The sequence below is a fragment of the Choloepus didactylus genome, chromosome 18 (assembly GCF_015220235.1).
Source record: "Choloepus didactylus isolate mChoDid1 chromosome 18, mChoDid1.pri, whole genome shotgun sequence".
In the NCBI taxonomy this organism is placed as follows: Eukaryota; Metazoa; Chordata; class Mammalia; order Pilosa; family Megalonychidae; genus Choloepus; species Choloepus didactylus.
Window position 1 is genome coordinate 7,964,494 of NC_051324.1, and position 15,318 is coordinate 7,979,811.

General features: G+C 50.3%; 1 pseudogene; it reads right to left on the bottom strand.

Moving 5' to 3' along the window:
- Positions 1-1,103: 1,103 nt before the first annotated feature.
- Positions 1,104-5,449, bottom strand: LOC119514595 (annotated as a pseudogene).
- Positions 5,450-15,318: the final 9,869 nt, after the last annotated feature.

The following is a 15,318-nucleotide window of genomic DNA, read 5'->3' on the forward strand; positions in this document are numbered from 1 at the left end:
GGGGTATAGTAACTAGGGGTCAAGGTTGTGTCTGGGGTTCCCCAGACCCATTACCCTAAACATCGCAGCTTTAAAGAGGACCTGGAAGGAATCCCTGCTGAGATAGGTAAGAGTTCTTGGCCCCCCACACCCAGTACAGGTCCCACCATGCCATGGTTCCAGCCCCTTCCTCATCCCAGCCTCCCAACTATAAGCCAGGGATCCTCCCAAAACTCCTCCGCCATTTCCAGACTCTTTCCCCTGGCAGAACTCCAGCTGAGTTCCAGAAGCTAGAAACTGCGTTTAAAAATAAGGTTAGCCTTCTGTATTTTTAGATAAGATTTTTAGAAAATCATCTGGGAAAAACAAGATGTGGTTCTTGATCCAACCAGAACTTAGTTCTTTATGAATCTTAGCTGGGTCCTTTCCAAAGCCCAGTCTTAATGAGAAAGTGGAAGTATGGGTCTAGAACTTATTCTACATCTCTCTATATAGATCTAATAATACGGCTATACAGGCCCCAGTTCCACCCTAGAGGGAAGGGCTGAGAGTTGTGATCAATGTCCTAGAGCTGAGACTCAGGAGGACGTATGGCTCTGTATAGGCTGGAACACCATGATCTAGAACCTGGTGTCTCTGGGATAAGACGGTTAAGCCTGTGGTGACCTGATACTGGTCCCGGTTTCAGCCAAGGCCATGGCTGGGCAGAGCTCAAATCCAGCTTCCCTCTACTTGCAAACCAGGGATCTGTCTGGGTCAAGGACAGGAGTCTGATGGATTCAGAACAGAACCTGGCAACATGCCTGAGTTCCAGTACAGAGGCCTAGTGCAGAAATGGCCCTGGCTGGGGTGCCCAGCATTCTAGAACCTGTCCAGATCTAGGCAGAAGGTGGAGTGGGGAAAGAAGGAAATTAATCCTGAGCTCTAGTGTATCTGTAAATCTATGGCTCAGTGGCAAGAAGAAGGGGCATATGGCTCTGGGAACTGGCTGAGCCTGGGGTGGGGAGTGTCATGCCCTGGCGCTATCAGTTCTGGAAACCCCAGAGTCATTTCAGGAAAAGGCTTTGGGGGGGGGGGGTGCCTGTGGAAACAAGAGATGGAAGAAGGGGGGATAACGGGGGTCCCTACATCCTTTCTTTGAACGCAGGTCTCAGGAGGAGGCGCACAGAGGGGCGCGCTGGCGAATTAGCTGCCGGGCCCCCCCGGGGGAGAGCTGGGGAGATTGGCCCGGAGCCAGGCGAGCTCGGCAGGGAGGATCCGAGCCGAGGCGGGGAGCAGCGGGAGAACCGCGGCGGGGCGGGGCGGCCGGAGCCGCAGGGACCCTCGGGGTGACCCAGGCGTCCAGACCCCCGCCCTCTAAGCTCGGGATTGAAAGGATCGCGAGAGTCGGCACGTAGGCAGAGGCTGATGGGGGTGGGGACTCCCGTATTGGGGGTGCAGGTAGGAGCTGCGAGACTTTGGGGCGCCAGACTTAGCCCCTCAAGCGTTCCCCTTGCCCTAGAAAGCAAGGAGAGTCCGGGTTACCGGAAAAGGGGAAGGAAACCGAGGCATAGTCTGACAGGCTGGGACTTCTGTCTTCCTGGCCCACCCACTCTCCGGGGAGTCCCCTCAACCGGGACCCACTCTCCAGGGTCCTGGCCTCAACCCCCCCAGAGAGACCCCTGGCGCGGAGCCCCAGCCCCAGCCGCACTCACCGGGGCCGCGGTCTGGCCGCGTGGCCGCCCCCCGCACAGTCGCACCTTGGACAGCAGGATGAGAAGCTGCTTCTGGCAAAGGGACTTGGTGCCGCGGGGACACACGCGCCGCTGTGCCGACACGGGCCGGCTGCCCCCGGGCTCGCCGACCTCCCGCTTCTGCCGGATCAGGCTACTGGCCACGCCGCCATGGCGCCCCGGGAGGAGATACCCCCAAACCGGCAGGCGCCCGGAGCGCGCTGGGCTCCCCCAGAGAAGAGAAGCCCGCTCACCAGGGCATGCTCTTGCCGCTCGGGCCCCGGACTCCCCACCCCACCCACAGGACCTGAGGCTGAGCCCCCCGCAGCTGCCAGCTCCTATCCTGGGGCCCCGCTGGCTCCTCCAGACCCAGCAGCCTGCTCGCCCCTCAGTTGACCCCAGCCTCAATTTTGCCCCCTCCTGAAAATTCCCCCTTCCCTGTTCTCCAGTGTCGCTGTCTCCACTTCCCCTCTCCCAAAGCCAAGACCCTCAAAATTTCCAAGATGTGATTCCAATAGCCCCAGGCGCCTTTCCACCCTGTTTGGGGGCCTGCAGCCCTGCCAAATCCACTCCTGTAATCTAAAGAGTGTGCATTCTTTGCTTTGGGGACATTGGCTCCCCTTACCTCCTTCTGGGGAGCTGTCCAGTGTCAGGAAATAATCCAACCTTGGTGTCTTTTCCTTTGCCACCCCCTAAATGGAGAGGATCCCCCACTTTTTTTTCACTGAAGTCTGCAAAACCTGTGTCTTGGAATGCCAGGCCACTCTGGTTCCGTGAGAAGTTCCCAGGCCTTCTCTCTCGCTAGACAATACCTTTTTTCACAAGTCACCCCTACTTTTAGTAGCCCAGGGTTCCAGCTACTGAGCCCCTTTCCTCACCTTGTCACCCTCCACTCCTTTCCAAGTCACCTCCAAAACCACTCTTCCCAGCGGAAACTTCAGGTGGTTATCTGCAGGGCCCCGTCACCTCGAAATAGTAGAGTCCCTTTTATTTTCTGGCTGCTCCTTAAATTTCCTCAGGGACAGCTAGTGCTGTTTCGATCCCACACTCTCCAACCCAGCCGACCTCGCACGCCCACCCCAAAGAGGAGTGCACCCACGTTGTCACTGGTCCCCAAATGTGAATAGGCCCCCTCCTCATCAGAGTGATCAGTCTGAGTTTCCCGTGATCCTCCTTCCTCCCGATACCACCTATAGCACCCCTTTACCTTCCCAACGCCCCTCAACCTGTCCTGTTGATCCGGTGATGGGTGGCTCTGGCTCCAGGCTCCTCCCTCCCTGTCCCCCGAAAGCAGAGCTTTTCTCTCCTTGCTGAACTAGATGCCCCGGACTCCCAAGAAGGAGCGAGGGCATCTCAGCAAAGCACCCTGGTCTTGCAAAGTCGGTGCCCTGGGCCTGGCGGCTGGACCAGGCCACTTCACCTGACTCAGCAGGTAGAAAGTAGTTCTTGGGTCCCTCCTACGGGATGCAATGGCCAGTCTCCACCGTGGCACAGCGAGTTCCTTTAGCTACTTCCCTTTACCTCTTCCTGAAAGAGGCTTACAGTCTGTGGCTTCCTTTATCCTGCGGTGGGATGGGACAAGGCCTGGGTCCCTGAGGGGCTGAGGAAAGGGTCAGCGATAGAAGAAAGTAGACCTGCCCACAACCCCTGGAGCCCATCCCCAGTCTCACTCACCTTTGGGGGACAAATATTTGAAAAGAATCAGCCAGTAACTCTCCAGCTGCATCCAGAGCTGAGGGGAACAGAGGAGAGGGAAGTCCAGAAGTAGGGTGAGCCCTGAAGTCCAGCCCTTGTCTGGCCACATCCCAGCAACCCTCCCACCTCAGCCCCTGCGAGACTCCAGGCTTCCCCCCACCTTCAGCCCAGGCCCCGCCTATGTTCAGTGTCACCACATTGATCCCCACGTTGAGCAGGATGTTGGTGCCCAGAAATAGAAGTACTGAGTCTCCCAACTCCTGGCATTTCGTGGGGTTGGTGCCAGAGCACACCTGGGCTCCATGGTAAGCTCACTCACCCATGGTTGGGGGTCTCAGGACCACCTGGGCCCCCCGGCCCCCGCACACTTGCCAGAAACAGAGTAGCACTTTTAACTATCCCTAGAGACTGTTCCCGTGGCTTCCATGGCAAGCACTGCCCCTGCCCCTGCCCTGCCCAGGGAAGGGAGGACAGAGGGACTGGGGGGAGGCGGTCGGGGTCACAGTGAGGGAGCGGGAGGAAGAGGAGGGCAGGGGCTGGAGTTCCCTGGTAACTGGCTTGGGTGACCTCAGTCTGGATAGTCAGATGAGGCCTGGAGCAGGACACCTCCCCTCTCCCCTCCCTCCATCACTCCCTTGCTGCCCACTCACTCATTCAGACTTTCTGGCAGTTTTCCTTGACAATACTGAGCCCCCTTCACCCCTTGACCACTCCTGAGTCTGGCAAGATATTGGCCTCAAAGTCATGGGGTAGGCCTGTGTGCCAATTTGGATGTATTATGTCCCCCCAAATGCCATGTTCTTTGATGGAATCTTGTGGGGGCAAATGTATTAGTGTTGGTTAGATTGGAATTCTTTGATTGAGTGTTTCCATGGAGATGTGACTCAATCAACTGTGAGTGAAAGTTTGATTGGATAATTTCCATGGAGGTGTTAGCCTGCCCATTCAGGATGGGTGTTAATTGGATCACTGGAGTTCGCAGACAGAAGGAACTTGGAGCAGCTAAGAGTGACATTTTGGAGAGCAACTGAGAGTGACATTTTGAAGAGGAGCTGCAGCTAACAGAGGACAAAATACCCCAAGAGCAACATTTTGGAGAACACCATTTTGAAACGTAACCTGGGAGCAAGCAGACACCATCCACATGTCTTCCAATCTTACAGAGGTTTTCCGGACGCCAACGGCCATCCTTCAGTGAAGGTACCCTATCGTTGATGCCTTAGATTGGACACTTTTATGGCCTTAAAACTGTAACTGTGTAACCAAATAAACCCCCTTTATAAAAGCCAATCCATCTCTGATATTTTGCATTCTGGCAGCATTTAGCAAACTGGAACAGCCTGGCTGGAACCCAAGCCTGACTTCTCCCTGCCCAGGATCTGCCCAGACATAGGAGCCTCAGGGTCTTGGGTGGGGCTGAGCGACATAGAGTGGGTGCCCTGCTCGGTGCTTTGGAGTCTGCACCTGCAAAAACTATTCAGCTCAGGGTGCAGACCCAGGAGGGCCTGATGGCAGGAGCCCAAGGGAAACTCCCACCAAGAGGGGGATATTGGCCTTTCCTTTCTGGAAGCCAAGGGCCTTTCCAAGCCGCAGACCACGACAGTGCTTCCTGGACTCATTTCTCTTTATTACCCAATTCCATGACCTGTCCAGCCCCCCACATTTGCCTGCTGGTCAGTTAAGTTTCCCAGCCCTGCTCCTGTGCAGAGAGGGCCTCGAGGCTGAGGTGGAAAGCGGTGGCAGCGAGTGGGACTGTCCTCAGCAGTCCTGCACCTGGCACTTGAGCTCTAGGCTGTCATACACCTGGCACTGGCATTGCCCCCCGGGGTGCGGCTGAGTGGCACAAAGGTGGTTGGGGGTGGGGTTGACTCAGCAGCCTGGACAACAGGCAGGGGCTGGGAGGAGTGGGGGGGCAGGGCCGGGCCAGGAGCTGGGGCCTGTGGGTAGGAGGTCTCGCCCCAGATGGTGAGGGATGCGGAGGTCTTCAGAGGGTGCCAAGTGGGAATAGGGGTTAGGCTGTGGGTGTGGGTGGAGGCAGTGACTGGAGTGGTTGTCAGGCCCATGACCCACGCTGGGGCAGTGGAACCATGTAAAACTTGCTCATTTGTATCATGGGCCATGAAGTTGCCCATGGAGGCTTGGATCTGGGAAGGGGTCTCTGGCCTCGAGAAAAAGGAGGCTTGGCCCTTTAAGGCTGTGACCCCAGGGGCCCTCCCAGCTCCCATCATCTCCTCCTTCCTTGGTCCCCATGGAGCTTCCGTGGGACCCCCGGTGTGCCCACATGGAGGTGGCATCCAGGAGCATCTGGAAGTCTTCTCCACCTTCCGGTCTGGGATCCAGGAGTCCTAATGGTTAGTGCCTGAGCTGAAATTTTGGGTGGCGATGGAAGTGGGAAGAAGCTCTCGGGCTCTGGGTCTTTGGGTCCATGGAGCAGCACATGCACACAGGATGGCTGCCTGTACAGCTGCTCTGCGTGTCTGCAGAAAGAGGTGGGATGAGGCAAGGCCTTGGTCCTTAAAGGACTGAGGGAAGGGTCAGGGATAGAAGAAAGGGGACAGGCCCACCTCCCCTGGAGCCCATCCCCAGGCTCACTCACCTTTAGGGCAAAATGGTGGGAAAAGAATCTGCAAGGAGCTCCTCAGCTGCCTCCAGAGCTGAGGGGAATAGAGGAGAAGAGAGTCCAGATCTTGGGAGGCACAGACATCTGGCAATAGGTCTAGCAGGTTGAAGGAACTGTATCCATAGGGTTGTACACCCCGTTTTGTTTCCGGAAGGATGGCTGTAGCTCAATTAGAACAGGTACCTCTGAGAAGGTTTGCAGGTCACAGCATGTTCTGGTTTGCTATTGCTTCCATGTCTGGGCAGATCCTGAGCTGGGAGAAGTCAGGCTTGGATTCCAGCCAGACTGTTCTGCTTTGCTAATGCTGCCAGAATGCAAAATATCAGAAACGGATTGGCTTTTATAAAGGGGGTTTATTTGTTTACACAGTTACAGTCTTAAGGCCATAAAGCGTCCAAGGTAATACATGGACAATCAGGTACCTTCACTGGAGGATGGCCAGTTGCATCTGGACAACCTCTGTTATCTGGGAAGGTATGTGACTAGCGTCTGCTTGGTCCCAGGTTGTATTTCAAAATGCCGTTCTCCAAAATGTCTGCATCAGCTTCTAATGGCCATCATCAAAATATCTATCTCAGCTACAGCAGTGAGCTCCTTATGTCTGAGCTTTTACAGAGCTCTAGTAAAACTAACCAAGGCTAACGCTGAATGGGCAGGGCCACACCTCCATGGAAATACCGAACCAATAGGTTCTAACCTAATCCACACTAACATGTCTGCCCCTACAAGAATGCATTAAAGAATATGGCATTTTCTGGGGGACATAATATATACAAACCAGCACACCACACATCACCGGGGTCTTGGAAGAGCAGATATTCTGAGTGAGTGGGACAGAAGTCCAGGGTATGTGCTGCTCTCCATCCTCCCTCCAGTACCTTGAACATACCATGTGGATTTGTGGAGGCCAGGATCTTGGATAAGGCTTGAGTCTTTGTGGAGACCAGATTCTTGGTTAAGATCTGGAATCTTGGAGAGACCTGAGTCTTGGGAAAGGGCTGGGCCCTTATGTGGGACCAGATCTTGGTTAATTCCTGGGCCCTCGTGGAGATAGGGTCTTGGGTATGTTCTGGGTTCCTGGAAACTCCAACATCTTGAGTAAGGCCAAATCTTTCGACTTCAGGGGCTTGAGTAAGGCCTGATTTCCTATATTCTAATAAACCAGAAGGCTGGTTTGTTAAATCATCAGTCAATTGGCTGAAGCTCTGACTGATTACATCAACAAAGGGCGTGTCTTCCACAATGAGAGAATGCAATCAGCTATAATCCAATCGGCTGTAGACTTTTGAGGGAGAAAGAGAGAGGACCTTTACTTCCTCTTTGGCTAGCCAGTGAAGCATTTCCTGAGGAGTTCATCAGATACCTTCATCAGAGTTGCCAGTTCGCTACCTGCCCTATGGAATTTGGACTTGTGCATCCCCACAGTTGCCTGAGACACTTTTATAAAATCTTATTGTGGGAGCCCTGGGCCCAGGGCCTTCCCCAAGGGCCTTGAACACTGCGCACAGCAGCTTGTGTGACCCAGGTCAGTTAAGGTTTGGCCTACTCTCCTTGTAAAATCAGGCCTCTGGCAATAAATGTAATCTCTAGTTTACCTCCCTCCTGAAACTCCCTTCTCCCTGAGACTCCCTGAGGTGCTATTATCTACAAGATAATCCATAATCCTCCCCTTCTCCTTGTTGATTACAATGGATCCCTCCCTATGTCACAAGATCCCCAGCTCCGGCCTTAGGCTCTCACACCCATTGGAATGTCGAGCCCTTATAACCAGCTTATTCAGGCCCCCCAAAGGGCTGAGAATCTTCACATTGAACTCATTCAGAGCAGATCCTGAATTCAAGGCAATGTGACTCTACTTCCCACCTTGTAGATAAGCCCCAAAGTAACAGCTCCTGTTTCAGAACATGTGTGGTGCTTTCTTTAGTCCTTTGGCAGCAAAAGTCCTTTAGGGTCATGACAATTGGTGTGCCAGCCTGGAGACTAAAGAAATCTCAGCCACTGATGACATGAACTTGGGGAAGAGAAAGGGGAAGTCCCCGGGTGGGATACTGGGGTGGTCTGCAACATCTATGTGGGGAGGGGTAGCTACCCTCCTAGATGAATGGGGTCCACCAAGGGAGTATGGAGATGCATATAACTCCCCAGCTGGACTAATAGCCCTCCTGCAACAAGCCACAGGACTAGTAGGATTTCTTGAGGAAAAGGAAAACTGCCAGCCTGCTGCAGCAGTAACCCAGCCATTCTTGGAGGCTGTGTGTGCAGCTACAGAAAAGGCCTCTGATGCAGCAGTCTGCAGCTTAGAAGAAGAATTGAAGTTAGAAAGGGATATGCTATTGACCCAAGCAGAATTGAAGGACATTCTGGATGAAAGTTGAGAAATACTGGCATGCCGGTACACCAGAGGCATACCCTGGCTTCCCCTGATGGGACCCTAAATTGTGAGACCCTGTTGATTCCTCATGAAAAGATGATGAGCCCCTGTCTGACTGGGAAATTTAAATGGGAAAGTAAGCATGTGCTTCCTCTGGTCCAACAAAAGTTCCCTTCTGCCAGATGTACTGCAGCAATATATCTGTATAAACTATCAGTACCATTTAATAGCCCTGTCTGGCCAATGAAAAAACTAATGGTACCTGGCAAATAACTATTTAACTATAGCAAACTTAATATAGTAACGCCTCCTTGTTTACAGCTGTGCTGAATATAGCTGCCTTGCTGCAGGATATGAGTATTAAGCCAATTTCACTTTGTGTTAAACCTTGCTAAAGCTTATTTTAGTATTTCAGATCCCTCCGGCCAGCCTGCATCCACATTCATGTGGGAAAAACAACTTTTTTGTGGACATTTGCTGTGCTTCCACAAGGATACCTCCACAGTGCCACCATCTGCAGTGGTTTAATAGCTCAAGATTTAAAAATGTGGAAACCTCCAGCAGGACCTAGCGACCCTATCAAGTTCTTGGGTATTGTCTAGTTGGGTAAAAGTAAAGTTATTCTTTCAGCTGTTTTTAAAATACGAAGTTATCCTATACCACTAACTCCTAAATAATTAATAGCTTTTCTTGGTTTATTAGGTTATTGGAAACTGTTTATACTCTATTTAGTACAAATTTTAAAATCTTTGTACACCCTGATTAGAAAAGGGAAAGCATGGGACTGGAAGTTTCCATGGCAGGCTGTGTCTATAAAAGCTAATTGAACTATTGTGCAAACACAGGCTTGCAATATATCCTGTAAATTGGATGTGGCCAGTGCCAATATTGGCTTTGGGTGGGTTTGTGTCAAAGGCAACAGGTTAAACGTGTACCTATTGGATTCTGGTCCCAACTATGGAAGGGTGTGGAAATCAAATACAGATAGCCCTTTGGAAAAGCAATTGTGTGCAGCTTACAATGCTCTGTTCCAAGTTGAAGGGCTAACTCAAAGGTGCCCAGTGACCTTACGGGCAGCCCTACAGCTACAGGGGTGGATACAGGACACTGTAAACAATCCCCATTCAGGAAGTGTTCAGCTGAGCATGCTGACAAAATGGAAAGACTACCTCCTACAATGCAGCATTTTAACAATAGCCCTGTGAGTGCAGAAATGCATGAAATTTTAGGACTGGTCTCCAGTGTGGAACAGCAGCATGCCCCACTTCCTATCGATCCTCCCAAGGTGGTTCCTCCCATGCCCACCGTTGACGGATAAGGAAGCATCCCTGACTCTGCATGGTATACTGACGGATCAGCACATGGGCAACCTGCTACCTGGACAGCCTTGGCTGTCCAGCCCTACTGACACCATCTGGTGGGAGACTGGAACTTTGCAAAGCAGCCTGTGGGCTGCATGGATGGTCATTGTCCATTAACCAGGGGATGCTTTGACTGTACAGACAACTGGGCCACGTACCAGGGCTTAACTGTATGGATGGCCACCTGGAAGCAAGAAAAATGGACAGTAGTCGGTAGTCCCTTCTGGGGAAAAGAAAAGTGGGAAGACATCTGGTCTGCCTGCCACAAAAGCAAGATAACCATTTTCCATGTCTCTGCCCATAACACTAATTCATTACCAGGTAACATAGAAGCCAATGCCCTAGCAAAAACCCACAGCCTAGCACCAACAACACATGAAGTTGCTGAGTGGTTGCATCAGAAAACAAGGCACCGAGGTTATCAGACCATGTGGAGGTGGTACAGCAGTTTCAACTACCCAGACACCATCACCAGACACCAATTAAAAGAAGTAGTGGACACTTGCCCCTCCTGCTTGCTGCGATGGCCCAGAATGCTTCCTCACTAACTTGGCACATTGGCCGAGACCAGATCCCTGTCGCCTATTGGCAAGTGGATTATGTTGGCCCCCTTCCTCTGTCCAAAGAGGCAAAAGATGCCTTCACCATGGTAGACATGGCTACAGGACTGCTGTTGGCCCTCCCAGTGGACAAGGCCAACCAACAGGCTACAACATGTAGCCTAGAAACACTGAGTGCATTCTTCAGGGTCACCACGCATGTGGACAGTGATAGAGGAACCCCATTTACAGGACGGCTAACCCAAGCCTGGGCTGCCAAGCATGATGTCCTGTGGACATTCCACCTGCCCTACAACCCCACTGTGGCAGGGTTGATTGAATGAATGGCCTTTCAAAAGAAAACTTAAAGGATGATAAAAACTCCCTACAGCAATGGACTCGATGATTGTATTCAACACTAATCAGTATCAACTCCAGGCCTAGAGCAGCTGCCCCCAAACCGCTGGGCCCCTGCAAGCTTTGCAAATTCAGGTAAAGGGATGCGATATCTTAGAACCATAGTGGGTAACTATAGCAATTTACTCTTGCCTATGCCACAAACACTAGAAATTGGGGAAAATAAGGTCAATTGGCCCTGGTCTTGGCTAATGCAGCCTCGATGGCTGGGTGTCCTAAGCCCATGGGGGGTTGGGATCATCCAAAACCTAAACAGACCACAATTTATTCAAAACATGCCAAAGGTTATGTATATTGTTAACTGGGGGACCCCTATACCTTAAGGTACTATATGTATGACATTATGGACTCTTACTATGCCTAAGTTAACCACGGATGCAACCTCTGGGGGTCCTTTGCAAACCCAAGGGGAAAAGATATGTATTTAAGCCCCCCTCATAATGCCCCCCTCACCCAGGCCACTGTTATTCACTGATGAAAATATAGCTTGTGTATTGTTAGACCACCAAGATTTGCCTCTTATTGTGTCCCATAATCATCTTTCTTTTTGCCCATAGCACTGTAGAAACATATTTCTACAGTGGGCATCTGCAGTAACCTCCGCACAGAACAGGTCTCGGTGCTGGGTATGCACTGAGTTGCCGTCTTCCGGTGCCATTGGCCTCCCAGGGACCATCGCTCCTGCCAACCAGACAACTTGGGACGCCATGCTGGTGTGGCAGCACACTCACCAACAGCAAGTATGGAAGACTTCTTCCTTTTCTCTGCATCACTGAAAATTTTTCCCTCCAGGACTGAATTTTATTCTTATGTATATTCCCCGGTCTGGGAGGAAATTAATAAGTATTCAGTTCATGATGGTTTAGGATGGCTCAGTGCCGAGGCTGTAACCATGGATAAAGTGGGTCCGGTTTGTATGGAGCGTACTGAAGGGTATAAAGAAGCGGGCTGGCTGCCTCCTGAACTCTGAGGCATGACCATCCGCCTACAAAAGGATAGCTGTTTTCAGTGGCAAAACGTTAACGTTAGCCACAGAGCTTATCCATCCCCTAGGGATGGCTCTGACCCTGTGGGCAGAACGGCTGGCCCTACCTGCCCTGGATGATGCACCTGGGGGCAACCCTACATGCCTGCTACCCTCTATGACACTTTACCACATACACCCAGCAATTGGGAAATGGTAAAAACCAGATATAGAATGAAACAGGCTGCCTGGTTGTTCTATCCTTTAGCTATTTTAGCCCCAGGTGGTGCCACCATAGTAACTGAAAAACATGTAGCTGCTTTAGCTAACCACATCATGCAAGTGCTCAGCGAGACAAAATTAGCTATATCACTGCTTAATGATGAAACTACACAACTTAGGAAAGTAGTCTTACGAAACAGAATGGCTCTGGATATTTTCACCGCTGCCCAATACCTGTGCTTTAATTAATATTCAGTGTTGTGTATATGTACCTGATAACTCACAAAGTGTAACGCAAGCTCTTAATCACATGCAATATCCTATACAAAATATTGAGCATGTATCTGAACGATCCTTTGTCCAAATGGTTTAATTCTTTAACTTGGCCATGGCACCACTTGTTAATAGGATTACTGTCCATATGTACTGGTTTACTTATATTCTGCTGTTTACTATATTGTTGTGGATTATGGATGCAATGTCTGTCCTATGTGTGGGGGTGGACTGTGGGAGCCCCAGGCCCACCGCCTTCCCCAGGGGCCCTGAAGACTGTGCACACAGCAGCTTGCATGACCTAGGTCAGTTAAGGTTTGACCTATTCTCCTTGTAAAATCAGGTGCTAAATGTAATCTATACCCAAAACTACCTCCTTCCTGAGACTCCCTGAGATATATTATCTACAAGATAATAGTATTCCTCCCCTCCTCCTTGTTGATTACAATTGATCCCTCCCTGCATCACAAGACCCCCCCATTCCCACCTTATGCTTTCATTCCCACTGAAATGTCGAGCCCTTATAACCAGCTTGTTCAGCCCCCCAAGGGAGGAGTATCTTCAATTGAGCTCTGAACTGGCTGCCGTTCACACAGCCTCTGAATCCATTCAGAGAAGCTCCTGAATTCAGGGCAACACGACCAACTTCCCACCCTGTAGAAAAGCCCCAAAATAAAAGCTCATGTCTCAGAGCATGTCTGGTGCTTTCTTTAATCCTTTGGCTGCAAAAGCCCTCTTGGGCTGTGACACATATTTACAGACATCTCTTGTTGGTTCTGTTTCCCTAGAGAACGCTAACAGAGCTTGGTACTAGGAGTGGTTCTTGAGAAATAGAATCTTAAAATGGGCTTTTACAATTGGTTTTCTACTCTGAAAAGATTCAAAGGCACTAATGACTCCATTTCCAATAATCAAGATGGCACTTTCAGTCCGTGGCATGAGTTGGCAATGGAGATATGCAAAATATCAGCATTTGATTCTCCTAATCATACTCTTGTATGAAGCAAGGCTCTGGGTTACAGTGTTTTTGACACCTTAACAGAGTTTTGTGGAGTTAAGAGGTATAATGATGTTGGTTGGTTGTTCTTAGATACCCTGGATAAAGTTATAAGAGAAAGGGATGAGCTAAAGGCTTCAAATTTGAAACGTAAGCACTGCGTGACTGATGTAAAGGTTTCTATGTGTGCCCTGAAAGAAAATCTTATTTCCTGTGGCCACAGACTTGAGATTTCTGAAAACCAGACCCTGAGTCTCCTTGTGAGAGTAGCAGATTTACAGCATAAACTAAAATCTCAACCTCGGAAGTTGGAAACATCCCCACCCCCCACCTCCAGTCTGTCCTGAGGAGACAGCTACCCAACCTCCAGCCTGCTTTGAGGAAATGGCTTCCTGACCTCCAGTCTGCCCTGAGGAGCCTGCCATCCAACCTCCACCTAAACAGATTAACCCCTCAGTGCCTGCTAAACCTATAATCACTTCCCCTGAGGAAGCAGCACTCACTCCTCTGTCTGGAAAGATTAATGCTGTTTCACCAGATGAAACTGCAACAGAATGTCCTGAGGTAAATGTCCTGAGGGATAATTCTAACTCTTTTCATGACCCACCCCCACCACCAGTCTTTGCTTCAAGACCTATAACTAGACTAAAGTCCCAACAGGCCCCAAAGGGTGAGGTACAAAGTATGACCCATGAGGAATTACGCTATACTCTAAAAGAACTGCATGGATTTTCTAACTTATACAGACAGAACTCAGGGAATATGTGTGGGAATGGATATTAAGAGTGTGGGATAATGGTGGAAGGAATATAAAGTTGGATCATGCTGGATTTACCGATATGGGCCCACTAAGCAGAGATTCTGCATTCAATGTTGTAGCTCGAGGGGTTAGGAAGGGTGTTAACAGCTTGTTTGGGTGGCTGGCTGAAACATGGATCAAAAGGTAGCCAGCATTACCTGAGGTCGAAATGCCAGAACTGCCCTGGTATAATGTAGGCGAGGGGATCCAAAGGCTTAGAGAGATTGGAATGTTAGAGTGGATTTATCATGAAAGAACTGCTCAAACACCCCTGGAATGTGAGAAACAAATTTGTGAGACTAGCTCCATCATCCCTGAAGAGCTCTGTAGTCACCCTTCTCTGCAGGTCAGATATTACTGTGGGAACTGCTGTCACTGAGCTGGAATTCTTAAACGCAGTGGGGATAATCAGATCCTGAGTTGGTGGAAGCCACGTGGCTGCAGTTAATCACCAAAGACAAGGTGGGTGTGGCTACCATAATAGAAAAGAGGCTCAAAGCAGCAGTCAAAATAATCTGACTCACAGAGACTTATGGCATTGGCTAGTAGATCATGGAGTACCTAGAAGTAAAACAGATGGGCAGTCTACTAAATTCTTGTTTGAGCTGTAAAAGCAGAAGAATTCTAGGTCAAGTGATCAAAAGTCTACCTTGAATTACAAAAACAGAGAGTCACAGCCCCTTAATCAATTCCCAGACTTGAGGCAGTTTACAGATCCAGAGCCCCTTGAATGAGGGGAAGGCCAGGTATCCTTGGGGAAGGACCCTGTTACACTGCCAAAAATTTATACTGTTAATCTTCCTCCCAGCCTTCCCCAGGAGGACCTACAGCCTCCTGGGGTACAGGGACCTACAGCCTCCCAGTGCACAGTTACCAGGGTAACTGTGCACTGGGGAAAAGGAAATGATCAGCTATTTTGGGGGTTATTAGACACTGGTTCAGAAGTGACATTAATTCCAGGAGACCCAAAATGTCACTCTGGTCCACCAGTCAGAGTTGAGGCTTATGGAGGTCAGGTGATTGATGGAGTTTTAGCTCAGGTCCATCTCACATTGGGTCCAGTGGGTCCCTGGACCCATTCTGTGGTTATTTCCCCAACGCTGGAATGCATCATTGGAATAGACATACTCAGCAACTGGCAGAATTCTCATATTGGTTCCCTGACTCATGGAGTGAGGGCTATTATGGCTGTAAAGGCTAAATGGAAGCCTCTAGAATTGCCCCTGCCTAGGAAAATAGTAAACCAGAAGCAATACTGGATTCCTGGAGGGATTGCAGAGATCAATGCCACTCTTAAGGACTTGAAGTATGCAGGGGTAGTGATTCCCACCACATCCCCATTCAACTCTCCTATTTGGCTGTGTAGAAA